The sequence below is a fragment of the Callorhinus ursinus genome, unplaced genomic scaffold (genome assembly GCF_003265705.2).
Source record: "Callorhinus ursinus isolate GAN/ISIS: 27379988/994484 unplaced genomic scaffold, GSC_fseal_2.0 scaffold1, whole genome shotgun sequence".
Lineage (NCBI taxonomy): Eukaryota > Metazoa > Chordata > Mammalia > Carnivora > Otariidae > Callorhinus > Callorhinus ursinus.
This window is the reverse complement of record NW_027397063.1, coordinates 91,437,730-91,452,202: the sequence shown is the minus strand read 5'-3', so window position 1 is coordinate 91,452,202 and position 14,473 is coordinate 91,437,730.

The window sequence follows — 14,473 nt, the reverse complement described above, 5'->3', positions numbered from 1 at the left end:
TACCAAGACTGAATTGGGAAGAAATAGAAAATCTGAACAGACTGAACAAATGAGCAAAAAGATAGAATTAGTAATCAAAAAACTCCCAACACCAACAAAAACTTCTAGGACCAGATGGCTTCACTGGAGAATTATATCTAACATTTAAAAGGAGAATTAATACCAATCCTCCCTAAACTCTTCCAAAATATCAAGGAGGAGGGAACACTTTAAAACTCATTCTACGAAGCCAGCATTTCCTTGATATAAAACTAGGGAAGCATAACACAAGAAAATTATAGGCCGGTATTCCTGATGAATATATATGTAAAAATTCTGGAAACTGAATTTGAGAACACATTAAAGGGCTTATACATAATGGCCAACTAGCAAACTGAATTTGAGAACACATTAAAGGGCTTATACATAATGGCCAACTGGGATTTATTCGTGGGATGCAAGGATGTTCAACATACGCAAATCAATAAGTGTAATATATCATATCAATAAATGAAAGATCACAAGAAATAAAATCACAAGATCATCTCAATAGCTGCAGAAAAAGCATTTGACAAAATACAACATTCTTTCATAATAAAAACTTTACCAGACTGGGTATAGAAGGAACATACCTTGACATAATAAAGGCCATACATATTTAACAAACATCATATAAAATAGAGAAAAATTGAAAGTGTTTCTCCTCAGATAAGGAACAAGGCTAAGATGCCCACTCTCACCACTCCTATTCAGTATAGCATTGGATGGCCTACCTAGAGCAATTAGGCACCACAGGAAATAAAAGGAATCCAAGTGGGAAAAGAAGTAAAATTGTTATTTGCTAATGATATGATCCTGTACATAGAAAATCTCAAATAATCAGTCAAAAAACAGTTGGAAATAATAATTTCAGTAAAATGGCAGGATACAAAAGCAACATAAAGAAATCAGTTACATTCCCGGGTGCCTGGGTGGCTCAGTCAGTTAAGTGACTGCCTTCGGCTCAGGTCATGGTCCCAGAGTCCTGGGATTGAGTCCCACATTGGACTCCCGGCTCAGCGGGGAGCCTGCTTCTTCCTCTGACCCTCTCCCCTCTCATGCTGTTTCTCTCTCTCTCTCAAATAAATAAATAAATAAAATCTTAAAAAAAAAGAAATCAATTACATTCCCTTGTATTAATGATGAAGCATCTGGAAAAAGAAACCATCTCATTCAGAATAACATCAAAAACAATAAAAAACTTAGGAATAAATTTAACCAAGGAAATAAAAGATCTATACATGAAATCTATAAAACTTGCTGAAAGAAATTGAAGAAGACAGACAAATGGGAAGACATTCTGTGCTCATGGATTGGAAGAACTAATATTGTTAAAATGGCTGTACTACCCAAAGCCATCTTATAGATTTAATGCAATCCTCATCAAAATACCAAAGACATTCTTCACATAAGTAGAAGAAATAATCCTAAAATTTATGTGGAACCCCAAAATATCCTGAATAGCCAAAACAATCCTGAAAAGAAAGAACAAAACTGAAAGTATCATACTTCCAGATTTCAAACTATACTACAAAGCCATAGTAATAAAAACAGTATGGTACTGGCACAAAAATAAATACATTGACTAATGGAACAAAATACAGATGCCAGAATTAAACCCTGGCATATACACTCAGCTAATATTCAACAAGGGAGCCAAGAATTTCCAAAGAGGAAAAGATGGTCTCTTCAACAGGTGGTACTGGGAAAACTGATGAAGGACGGGCAGAACCATGAAATTGGACCCTTATCTCACAACAGTCATAAAAATGTACTCAAAATGGATCAAATTCTTAAACATAAGACCTGATACCATTAACTCCTAGAAGAAGATATAGGAAAGAAGCTCACTGATACTGGTCTTGGCAATAATTTTGTGGGCATGATGCTAAAAGCACAAATAACACCAGCAAGAAATCAACAAATGGGACTACTTCAAACTCAAAACTTCTGCACAGCAAAAGAAACAGCAAAAATGAAAAGACATTCTAGAGAATGGAAGAAAATTTCTGCAAAACATATATCAGATAAGGGGTTAATATTCAAAGTGTGTTAAGAATTCAGTAAACTCAATAACAAAAACCAAAAAATCTGATTACAAAATGGGCAGAAGAAATAGACATTTCTCCAAAGAGGATGTCAAAATGGGCAATAGACACATGAAAAGATGCTCAACATCATTCATCATCAGGGAAATGCAAATCAAAACCACGTGAGATCACTCACACCTGTTATAATGACTGTCATCAAGAAGACAAGAGACAACAGGCACTTGAAGGATGTGGTGTAAAGGAACCCTTATACATTGTTGGTATGAACGTAAATTAGTCCAAACACTATGAAAAGCAATATGGAGGTGTCTCAGAAAATTAAAAACTTATCACACAATCCAGCAATTCCACTTTGGGTATATACCCAAAGGAAATGAACACAGGATTTTGGAGAGATACATGTACTCCCATGTTTATCACAGCATCATTCACAACAGTGAAGTTATGGCAACAACCTAACTACTCATCAACAGACGAAGGGATAAAAAAGATGTGATACATATACACAATGGAATATTATTCAGCCATGAGAAAGGAGGAGATCCTCTAATTGAAACAGCATGGATGGTCATGAACACATTATGCTATACAAGATAAATCAGAGAAAGTCAAATACGGTATGATATCGCATGTGGAATCTAAAAAAGTTAAAATTGTACAAAACAGTAGAATGGGACTTATCGAGAGGAGAGTGATGAGATAAGAGTGATGGTGTTTGAGTACAAATTTATAATTATTTAGTAAATAGGTCATAAAAATCTAATGTACAGTATAATGAATGACAATAATATGTACTGTAGGTACTATATGCAATGTGGTAAATATTGTTACATCAACATAGTACAGTATATAAATGTATTAAATAATACACTGATACCTTAAACTTGGAAATGTTACATGTCATATATTTCTAAAATTACACAATCCAGTTTAAATATAAATCTTGTCAAGCCATTATCTAATTTAACAAGTTCTAAATTCCATGGAAAGTCACTATACAGTACCTGACTGTATTACAACTAAGAAAACAAATACAGGCAACTGGGCTTAGGTTTTTTGTCAAAGAGTTTTTAAGAGTTACAAGCTTCAGCCTAGCATTGCTAGATTGAAGTCCTTCTCTCCATTTTTATGAACGTTGCTTAAGTCTTCATTCTACTTCTAATAAAAGATTTGTAAAAAGCCTTTCTTTTTTTTTCAATTTTAAAGTTTATTTATTTTTAGTCATCTCTATACCCAGTGTGGGGTTCTAATTTACAACCCTGAGATGAATAGTTACACACTTTACCTACCTAGCCAGCCAGGCACCCCTGCAAAGTGTATCTTTTTTTTTTTTAAGATTTTTATTTATCCATTTGAGAGAGAGAGCACAGAGGGAGAAGCAGACTCCTTGCTGAGTGGAGAGCAGTGGGGCTTGAAACCAGGACATGGAGATCATGCCCTGAGCTGAAGGCAGATGCCCAACCAACTGAGCCACCAAGGTACCCTGTAAAGTGTATCCTTAATAAAGGCCTTTACTTCCAACCTTTCTGCATCCTTATACCTTAGCAGTATCTCTTATAAATACCATAGAGCTGGAGTTTTGTAATCCATTCTGATAATTTTTATCCCATAACTGTAAGTTTTAGTTCTTTACATTTCTTTTTTTTTTTTAAAGATTTTATTTATTTATTTGAGAGAGAGAATGAGAGATAGAAAGCACGAGAGGGAAGAGGGTCAGAGGGAGAAGCAGACTCCCTGCTGAGCAGGAAGCCCGATGCGGGACTCAATTCCGGGACTCCAGGATCATGACCTGAGCCGAAGGCAGTCGCTTAACCAACTGAACCACCCAGGTGCCCAGTTCTTTACATTTCTTGACATTGCTGAATAGTTGGACTTATTTCTATCATCTCATTAGATACTTTCTTCTTCCAGTTTAGGTGTGGGTTTATTTTTTCCACAAATGGTTTCTAACACTCTAGTAAATTTATGGGGACCTGAAAATTTTTCTTGGAGACATATTTTTATTGCTTATGCACCATCTTTATTCATTAAAAGACTACTGACTATCTACTTTTGCTTAAGCACATCCTGGCAAATTTTGTTATTTTCTAGGATTAGGAAACTGTTCATAAACATTTCATATTTATTTCCTTAATTTATTTTAATCTCTCAAGATCAAGAGTTGCATGCTCCTCAGACTGAGCCAGCCAGGTGCTCCTGCCCCTTTAAAAAGCCTTTCTTTATAGGACAAAGTCCTGGAAGTAGAAAAGAAAATAATGTGTGGTTCATAAAGTACATGAGTACCATAGCTGCACTTGATACTAAATAAAGCAGTCACAACCTATCACCAAATAAATACACTTACTTATATACATAAGTAAATTTATAGCTGGACAATATATTGTTCCTTAGATTGTCCCAGTGGGTTTATACTTTCAATGGTGGTTCTCAGTGTATTTCTCCCAAGAAAATCTGTTTGGAATTTCTGCCTTCATCCCTTATTTTTCAGGATACAAGTATTACTTAATTTTCCATTAAGGAGGAATGGCACTATTGACATAAGATTGTGATTTTTCCAAAAAGACTTTTATTGAGATATAATTTATAAGATGCATTCATTTATATTTGTTTGAGGAACTTTAACAAATATATTCATTTCCATTTTCTTTCAGTGTTCCTCTGAGACTTCATTGTTGGCTTCCCTCTTCATTCTTGAGGCCATAATTAATTTGCTTATCACTATAGATTATTTTTCTCTGTTCAGGAACTTTTTATATGGAATTAAAAAGTATTTTAATTCCCTTTTTGACCCAAGATAATGTTTTTTTAGTAATTCATGTCATTGCATGTGTCATGTTTTTGTTTTCACCATCATGTGCATATGTGTGTGTGTGTGTGTATATATATATATGTGTATATATATATATGTACATATATATATATATATCTTTTGGGTAGTAGCAAAGAAGTATAGGGAATTTACTCATCTAAACAGAGGGCTCAAACTTGTGCATTTGGATCCTTATTGAAATATTTCCTAAGAAACTGCTTATCTCCCAATCTGTAATATACAACAAGGAATTTTGCCTATTAATCCATCAGCATCTATGTGTCAAACCCTCATTTCTTTCTTTTTTTTTTTAAAGATTTTATTTATTTATTTGACAGAGAGATAGCGAGAGCAGGAACACAAACAGGGGGAGCGGGAGAGGGAGAAGCAGGCTTCCCGGCGAGCAGGGAGCCTGATGCGGGGCTCGATTCCAGCACCCTGGGATCATGACCCGAGCCAAAGGCAGTCGCTTAATGACTGAGCCACCCAGGCGCCCCAAACTCTCATTTCTTGCAGACATTTTCCACAGATAAGATTTTTTCAGTACAATGTCATTATAGAATCTGTTTTATACAATTGTTTTTAGCAATGGCTACATAGAAAATTTTTATAATAATTTTCCCTAAACCTAATATAACATTTTAAACAAACAAAAATAAGAAAATTTGAGCTATGTTTCAAATATAACTATAGAATATCAGGCTCACAAGTAGGTGTTTTGAAAATATATGTCAAATGCTGACAATGGGGTTGCATGTCTGAGTTTTCCCTCAAATTGAGAAAGGGATCAGAGCCTCCTCCTTAGTGTCAGCAATTCTCTGCAACTGCATGTTTGTCCTGAATATGTTTCTTAAGTTTAAACATATTCATATTTTGCTTTTGTTTTTGATTAGTGTTGTAAAAATGGACCTCTGAAAATTTGAGAAAATGTTGATAAAAATGTGGAGAAAGAAGCAAAGAATCAGAAAACTAATTTCAATGTAAGGAAAGATGTAACGGCAAATAGGTGACCAAGAAATAATGCTTTAAGCATTTTACATTCAAGTGTGATTGTTATTTCTACATAGGTATTTACTGTGTTTTGAATGCATTTTAGGAATTTGATGGGGAAATTCGGTCGATGTATAACACAGATATAATTTTCCAATTTAGAATCGTGGGCATTAGGCTCCTGGTTAGTATTATCAGGCAGATATATGGATTTTTTTAAAAACTAAATGTTACCAGTACTCAGGAAACATCTGATTCTTTTTTTAAATTTAATTTTATTATGTTATCTCAATCACCATACATTACATCATTAGTTTTTGATGTAGTGTTCCATGATTCATTGTTTGTGTATAACACACAGTGTTTTAAATTGTCCCAAACCTTTTGGAACATAAAACTTTTTCATGTCATTTTATGAAGCTAGCTTATTCTTAAGAAACAGCTTGACATGTAGGGACACTAGGTGGCTCAGTGGGTTAAGCATCTGCCTTCGGCTCAGGTCATGATCCCAGGGTAGAATCGAGTCCCACATCTGGCTCCCTGCTCAGCAGAGCAGCTTCTCCCTCTCCCTCTGCTGCTTCCCCTGCTTGTGCTCTCTCTTTCTCTCTCTGTCAAATAAATAAATAGAATCTTAAAAAAAAATAAACATCTTGACATGTAGCATGGAAAGGAAAACCTCACTTATGAATACACATGAAAAAAATCTAATCCAATATCAAATTTAGCAACATATATATAAGTAATGTACTACAAGAGAATACTTATTACGTATGGTATCAGCATAGATCTGGTAGAGAATATCTACTACCTATTAAAATCTTATTAGTAGACAAAATGAGATAAAAAACGTGGTCAGTTGATATTAAAATGAAATTTTATATAGTTCAGCATCAAACATGAAAAATTTTATATAATTATTGTTTAGAAGTATAATAATTAACATAGTAATATATCTATTTTAAGTTAATAGTCCAATATCATTATAATAATAGCTGGCATTTTATTGTTAAGCACTCTTTGTAACTTAACATGCATTAATTTAATTTTCATGAGAATCATAAGAGTTAGGTTCTATCAAATTCCCCACTTTATAGTGAGAGAAACAGAGAAGTAAAAGTTTTTGGGTAGACAAACAATTTGACCATATGTAAAACCATATGTAATCTGAAATTAATGTGTGTGCCTTTATCATTTCTACTGTAATGTCCCTTATACCATGTTTTATGAGAGACAGTATCCCACAGTAGTAAGGCAATGGTTCTGTCACATTTCATGCCTTATATTTTGACTTTGCAAGTTAGATTTTAATGAATCAAGAACTAGATTTACTGGTTTCAAATTCCATTGGAAGTACATGAGCAGAACTTCTCCCACAATAATCATTTTGGTTTGCCTGCAAGCCAGTTGGGTCATTAAAGTATCTCCTTCTTCCAAAGAGAGGGGAAGTTTAGCTTTCTCTGGGACTAGTGGCTTGACACTCCTCCTTTCCATCCCCCCTTCACCAAGCATAATGGATTGTAACAAACAATTCATTAGGACCCAAGGTTACTGAGTGCAGAGTAGCTTAAGTTCTCAGATAACTTCTCCAAATAGTGGGCACTCCAAATCCAGATTTTATAAAATCATAGAGCCTGTGCATTTTCTCATTAGCTAAGCTGTTTTCTCAAACTTCAGGAAGGGAAAACAATTGGGATTAGAGTTCCCCAACTAGAACAGAGACACATACTGTATCCAGCTGAATCTCCTATCTCCAGCAGGTCTTTCTATGTAATGATGGGAAGGTAGTGATAGGAGAATGAAATATGCATGAGTTCTCTTTTCTAATAAATTATATAGCATAACCCATACAATGTAATATTATGACATTCATTATAAGCTCGGGTGTATAAGAGATGAAAAACAGGAAGGGACTCTATTCATGATATGGATTCTTCCAGTTATTCATGGTGTGATTTAGGGCAGAGAAATTATTTTTTTCATTTAGTTTTCTCATACACAAAAAGGTACTAATTATAGCAGAATTGGGTAGACCCAAGGCATAGTATCTTCTACCTAATAAATTTCAGTTGACAATTGCTCTTATTATTAATTGCTACTAGTATATGTTACCACTCTTAAACTATCGTAAAATGAAAAATGCCACAGACAAGATTCCCGTTAATATCAGGACAGAGATGCCTGAGTTTAGCACACTTAATATTCTAGAAGTGAAATTTGATAAAATATGAGAATTATAAAGGAAAAGAAGAGGCAATTATTTTGAATATTTTCAGATAATGTGATTTTTAAGTTGGAAATTCAAGAAAAATCAATTGAAAAGATTATTACTAATGTAAAAATATATAATATATTATTATTAATATAAAAACTGTGCTTTTCTACATAGTAGAAAAATGTAAAAGGAAGAAAGATTAAAAATATATTGAAAAAAGTGATCTCATTGATAATTCAATACAAGATAATTAAATATAAGAAATCAATGGAATACACTTAATATTTGTAATATATACATGAAGAATATTACAAAAATCTAGTGAGAACCCTGAAAGAAACTTGAAATGAATACTAATTGATATCTTACTATAGGTAGAAAGAATAGATACCTTTTAAGTTGGCAATTCCCACAAATTTATCTGTAAACTTTATATACCTATATGATATCTTGTTTCGTTTTGTTTTTAAAATGATCACAATATTCTTCTATGGGAAATGATCATACATCGTTTTAAAAATATAGTAATTTTAACATTAGTTCCTGATATGGTCATAAATCTATTACAAAGAAAATTATATAATTGATAGTGGAATGAATAGACAGACTAATGGATTGTAGTATAAAATCAATCTCCTTTCTAAATACAAAAGAATGAAACTGGCTTTGGACTGGTTTAGAAAAAGTAGATTCAATAAGTGCTTAACTAGAAAAGCTTTGGGAATAAAATGAAATCAGAGTTCTTAAGCCTTATACCAGCATTTTACAAAAAATATTAGAGATATGTTCCTATACTGAGGAAAGTCTTTTACATTATATAATATAGCATGTCAGTGATTTATAGGTTAATTATGTACTTTTAAAATACTTTTGTCGGGTGCCTGGGTGGCTCAGTTGGTTAAGCGACTGCCTTCGGCTCAGGTCATGATCCTGCAGTCCCGGGATCGAGTCCCGCATTGGGCTCCCTGCTTGGCGGGGAGTCTGCTTCTCCCTCTGACCCTCTTCCCTCTCGTGCTTTCTATCTCTCATTCTCTCTCTCTCTGAAATAAATAAATAAAAATTAAAAAAAAAAAATACTTTTGTCAATGAACACAGAAACAAAAATTAAATGACAGAAGGCAGTCTGGGAACATTGTTTGCTTTATAAATAAAATACAAATAAACTTACAAGGTATGCTCACAAATTCAAAACTCCTATAATATTCTCACTTTTTGAACCTATAATTCTAGTTCTAGAATTTATCCTAAGAAAATGATATATGTTTTTCATATAGATGCACATCCAAGGATTTTCACTGTAGGTTTGACAGTAGAAACAGGCAAAGCATTAATCTACTTAATATTAGTATAAATTTATAATGGAAATAATTTAGTCTTTAAAAATTATTCCTTGAAGAATATGTATTGGCATGGGAAGATTGACATTTTATATATATACATATATATTACATTATATGTACATATGTGTATATGTATATTGAATATAGTTAACATGGATTGTGTCATTAGTTTCAGGCGTACAATATAGTAATTTAAACAATTCTATACATTATGTTATGTTTACCACGATGTAATTACCATATGTCACCATACAATGCTATTACAATACCATCGACTATATTCTTATACTGTGCCTTATTATTCCCATGACTTATTCATTCTGTAACTGGAAGTCTGTATCTCTCACTCCCCTTCACCCATTTTGCTGATCCCTCCATCACCCTCCCCTTTAGCAACTGTCAGTTTGTTTTCTATACTTATAGGTCTGATTCTGATTTTTCTTTGTTTATTCATTTGTTTTTGTTTTTGTTTTTTTTAGACTCCAAATATGAGTGAAATCATACATATTTATCTTTCTTACTCTGACTTAATTTCAGTTGAGGTCCATCCATGTTGTTGCAAATGGCAGGATCTCATCTTTTTTATTGTGCTATAAATATATATGTGTATACACACACAAACACAGATCACATCTTCCTTATCCGTTCATTTACTGATGGACACTTAAGTTGCTTGTAAATATATGTAATGTGTGTATATATATATATACACACACACATATATATACACACACATATATATAATGTAAATGCGTCAATAAACATTAAAATAAATATCAAATTAAATAAACATCAAAGTAAAAAGCTTTTGCCTGGTGAAGGAAAGAACAAAACTAAAAGACCTACTGAATAGGAGAAGATATTTGCAAATGACATATCTGATAAGGGGTTAATGTTAATATATAAAGAACTTATATAACTCAACACCAAAAAAAATCTTATTAAAAAAATAGGCAGATGACCTGAATAGACATTTTTCCAAAGAAGACATACAGCTGGCCAACAGAAACATGAAAAGATGCTCAACAGCACTAATCTTCAGGGAAATGCAAATCATAACCACAATGAGATATCACATTATACCTAACAGAATGGCTAAAATTAAAAAAGACATGAAATAGCATTAGTGTTGGTAAATATGTGGAGAAAAAGGAACCCTCGTACACTGTTGGTGGAAATGTAAATTGGTACAGCCACTGTGGAAAACAGCGTGGAGTTTCTTCAAAAATTTAAAAATAGAAAAACATATGATCCAATAATTTCACTATTGGGTATTTAACCAAAGGAAATGAAAACACTAATCTGAAAAGATTTATGATTTGTATTTTTCATAAAAAGTTGCTTGCCATTAATATGGACAATCTATTATAATTCATGTATATGAGTTAAACTTTTTCTAATATGGTAGAAGTTAATTCATATTATATCCAAAATTTATATACCTCTGTACTCCCCAGTAGGCCAACACACACATTAAACTTAGTTATAAAATGCACTTTGCCTCAGTGAATGAATTAAAGGTAGGGTGGAATGGAGAATAAGATGAATGTGATAGAGATTTAACCTTTCTTTATACCTCATTTCTTTTTTCACTGGACACCTCTATACTATCACTTCAGTCATGTAAACACAATAAAATTATTGGGTTATACTTTCATTGATCTCCTTAAGTCTGTTTTTTTCTTCCATTTTAATAGAGTATGAGCTGTAATCAAAATATAGAAGGTTTCTATTATTAAAAACTTTTGGGGGCGCTTGGCTAGTTCATTTGGTAAAGCATGTGACTCATGATCTCAGGGTCAGGAGTTCAAGCCTGACATTGGGCATACACTGTACTTAAAAATAAATGAATAAATAAATAAATAAATCTTGTAACAAATAAAATCTATTTTAAAATATTAAAATGAGAAAGATGGGGACCTAATTTTAAAAAATCAATATTAAAAATAATATTTCATCCCCTTTTGTAGTCTATCCCCTTTACTGAAGAGTCACCCCAGGCTACTTCATTGAGTTTCAATCACTATAACTTCATCATTTACAGATTTTCATGAAAAAATGGTGTCATACAGAATGAAGTTGTATACATCTGGTTTCTTTACTTAGCATAGTGCTTTTGAGATTGAAACATGTTTTTGCATGATTAGTAATTCATTTATTTTTACTGCTAAGAAACTCTTATTAAATGTTGAATAGTAGCTATGATATGGGAACAGCCTGTCTGTAGACAGATGATAAGTAAAGAAAATGTGGTATGTTTATAATTGAATATTATTCAGCCTTTAAAAAGGACATAGGGTCATATGTGATAACATGGATGAACCTGGGGGGTGTTATGCTAAGTCAAATAAACCATACACAGAAGGGCAAGTGTAGAGTAGAATGGTGGTTACCAGAGGCTAGGGAGGGGGACAATGGGGGAAGTGAAGACATTGATCAAAGGGTACAAACATTCAGTTGTAAGATGAATAAGTTTTGGAGAACTAATGTATATTATTGTGACTATAGCTAATAAAAATGTATTGTGTACTGGTAATATCCTAAGAGAGTAGATCTCAAGTATTCTTACTACAAAAGTAAAAAAAAGTAACTATGGGAGGTGATGGATATGTTAGTTACTTTGAATATGGTAATTATTCCATAGTATATACATATACCAAACCATCATGTTGTATACTTTATTTTTTATGGTAAGTGTACTCTTTAATCCCCATCCCCTATTTCACCCATCCCCCCACCCACCTCCCCTCTGGTAACCATCAGTTTGGTCTCTATAGTAAAGAGTCTGTTTCTTGGTGTGTGTGTGTGTCTCTCTTTTCCTTTGCTTGTTTTTTTTTGTTTCTTAAATTCCACATACAAGTGAAATCATATAGTATTTTTCTTTATCTGACTGACTTATCTTGCCTAGCATTATACTCTAGCTCCTTCCATGTTGTTGCAAATGGCAAGATTTCTTTCCTTTTTATAGCCAAATAGTATTCCATAGTGTATATATATGACATCTTCTTTATCTATTCATCTATCGATGGATACTTGGGCTGCTTCCATAATTTGACTATTATAAATAATGCTGCAATAAACATATAGGGGTGCATGTATCCCTTTGAATTAATGTTTTTGTTTTTTGGGGGTAAATACCCCATTGTGTGGTTACTGGATTGTAGGGTAATTCTATTTTTAACTTTTAGATGAACCTCCCATACTATTTTCCAGAGTGGCTGCACCAGTTTGTATTCCCACGAACAGTATAAGAAAGTTCCTTTTTCTCCACATCCTCACCAACACTTGTTTCTTGTGTTTTTGATGTTAACCATTCTGGCAGGTGTGAGGTGATATTGTAATTTTGATTTGCATTTCCATGAGGATGAATGATGTTGAGTATCTTTTCATGTATCTGTTGGCATCTGTATGTCTTCTTTATAGTTTATATATATGCACTTTTCCCTTGTGGAAAATAAATAAGTTAAAATTGAGAAAAAGAAGTCACAAAGCAGTAATCATTACCTTCTTCAAAACTTAATAGAGAAAGCATTTAGTCTTTTGATATTAAGTTGATGTTAGTTCTTGAATTTCTGCAGATGTCCTTTATCAGATTAAAGGTCACCCACATTTGGGAGGACAGTCTGTTTTACTCAGTCAGTCATTTCAAATGTTAATCTCATCTAGAAAAACTCTCATGGACACATCCAGAAATAATGTTTAACCAAATATCTGGGCATCCTATGACCCAGTCAAGTTAACACATAAAAAGTTAACACAAATAAAGAGTATAATAAGATCATAAGCCTTCCTAATATGATACAGCTATCCTGAGTAAAACCAAAAATGCACTAAGCCCTTACCCAGAAGAGAAGGTAAAGTCCATGTGTGCTGTTTACATGTTTGTTTTTCTCTTTGATATCCCATAACTTAAATACTACAGTGCAAATTAACAATACTTACATATTATGATATAAAGTTAATACATGTTATGTTACGTGATAAGGAAATAACAAGGAAGAAAACAAAGATTAGTTTTATATATAAATATATATATATAGCTAATTAGATATGCACATATATATACACACGCTGATATACATATATATACACATAACACAAACATATTCATAACATATTATGGAGGAAATTCTCATGACAATTATGCTCATTTCTGTTTCTGTAACTGGTTATATGGTTGTAGCTAGTATTTACAACTGCCTTTTTCCATTGTCCATTATGTATTTCCTTTGTCTTCAGCAACCACCTCAGCTGGTCATGTTTCTTCACTCTGTGGAACAACCCAAACCTTCATTCCTGAAAGATCTGGACCATTAGTAGTCCTTCCTAGATTGAGTTGTTGTAATTTTCCATTTGCCTTAGTCGCAGGGCACATATCTTAGTGAGTTGGGGCTGCTATAAAAGAATACTATAAACTGGATGACTAAACAACAAACATTAATGTCTCAGGTTTGGAGCCTGAAGAATTCAAGATCAAAGTGCTGGCAGATTTGCTTTCTGATAAAGAACCCCTTCCTGGTTTGCAGATGACTGCCTTCTTGCTGTGTCCTCACAGGGTAGTAGTGATGGGGTGGGGGGGTAATAGAATGAGAGAGAGAGCGCGCTCATGAGCGCAAGATCTGGTGTCTTCTACAAGAGCATTAATCTCACCATAGGTACCCACCCTCATGAGTTCATGTAAACCTAATTACCTTCCAAAGCACCCCCCCTCCAAGTACCATCACACTGGTGGTTAGGGCTTCAACATATGAATTTTAGGAAAACAGAAATAGCCCATAGCAGGATGGTAAAGCTATTCAATGCTCTAAGGGATCTTTTGTATTTCAGACATACTCTTCCTTACCTCCACTGTGCAGTAGCAGTTTAATTTCCTCTTGGTAGTCAGGATCAATACCCCCCAGCACAGTAACTGTGTTCTTCGCCTGTTGATTCAGTAGTGTGAGGTGTCTACAGCGGCCAGGCAGCAGTCTTAACTTGCAGTTAAATGAAATCATTGCTGTGTCTACTGGTAGAAGCATTCTTCCCTTTGGGACTGAGACCTCTAGGCTGGCAG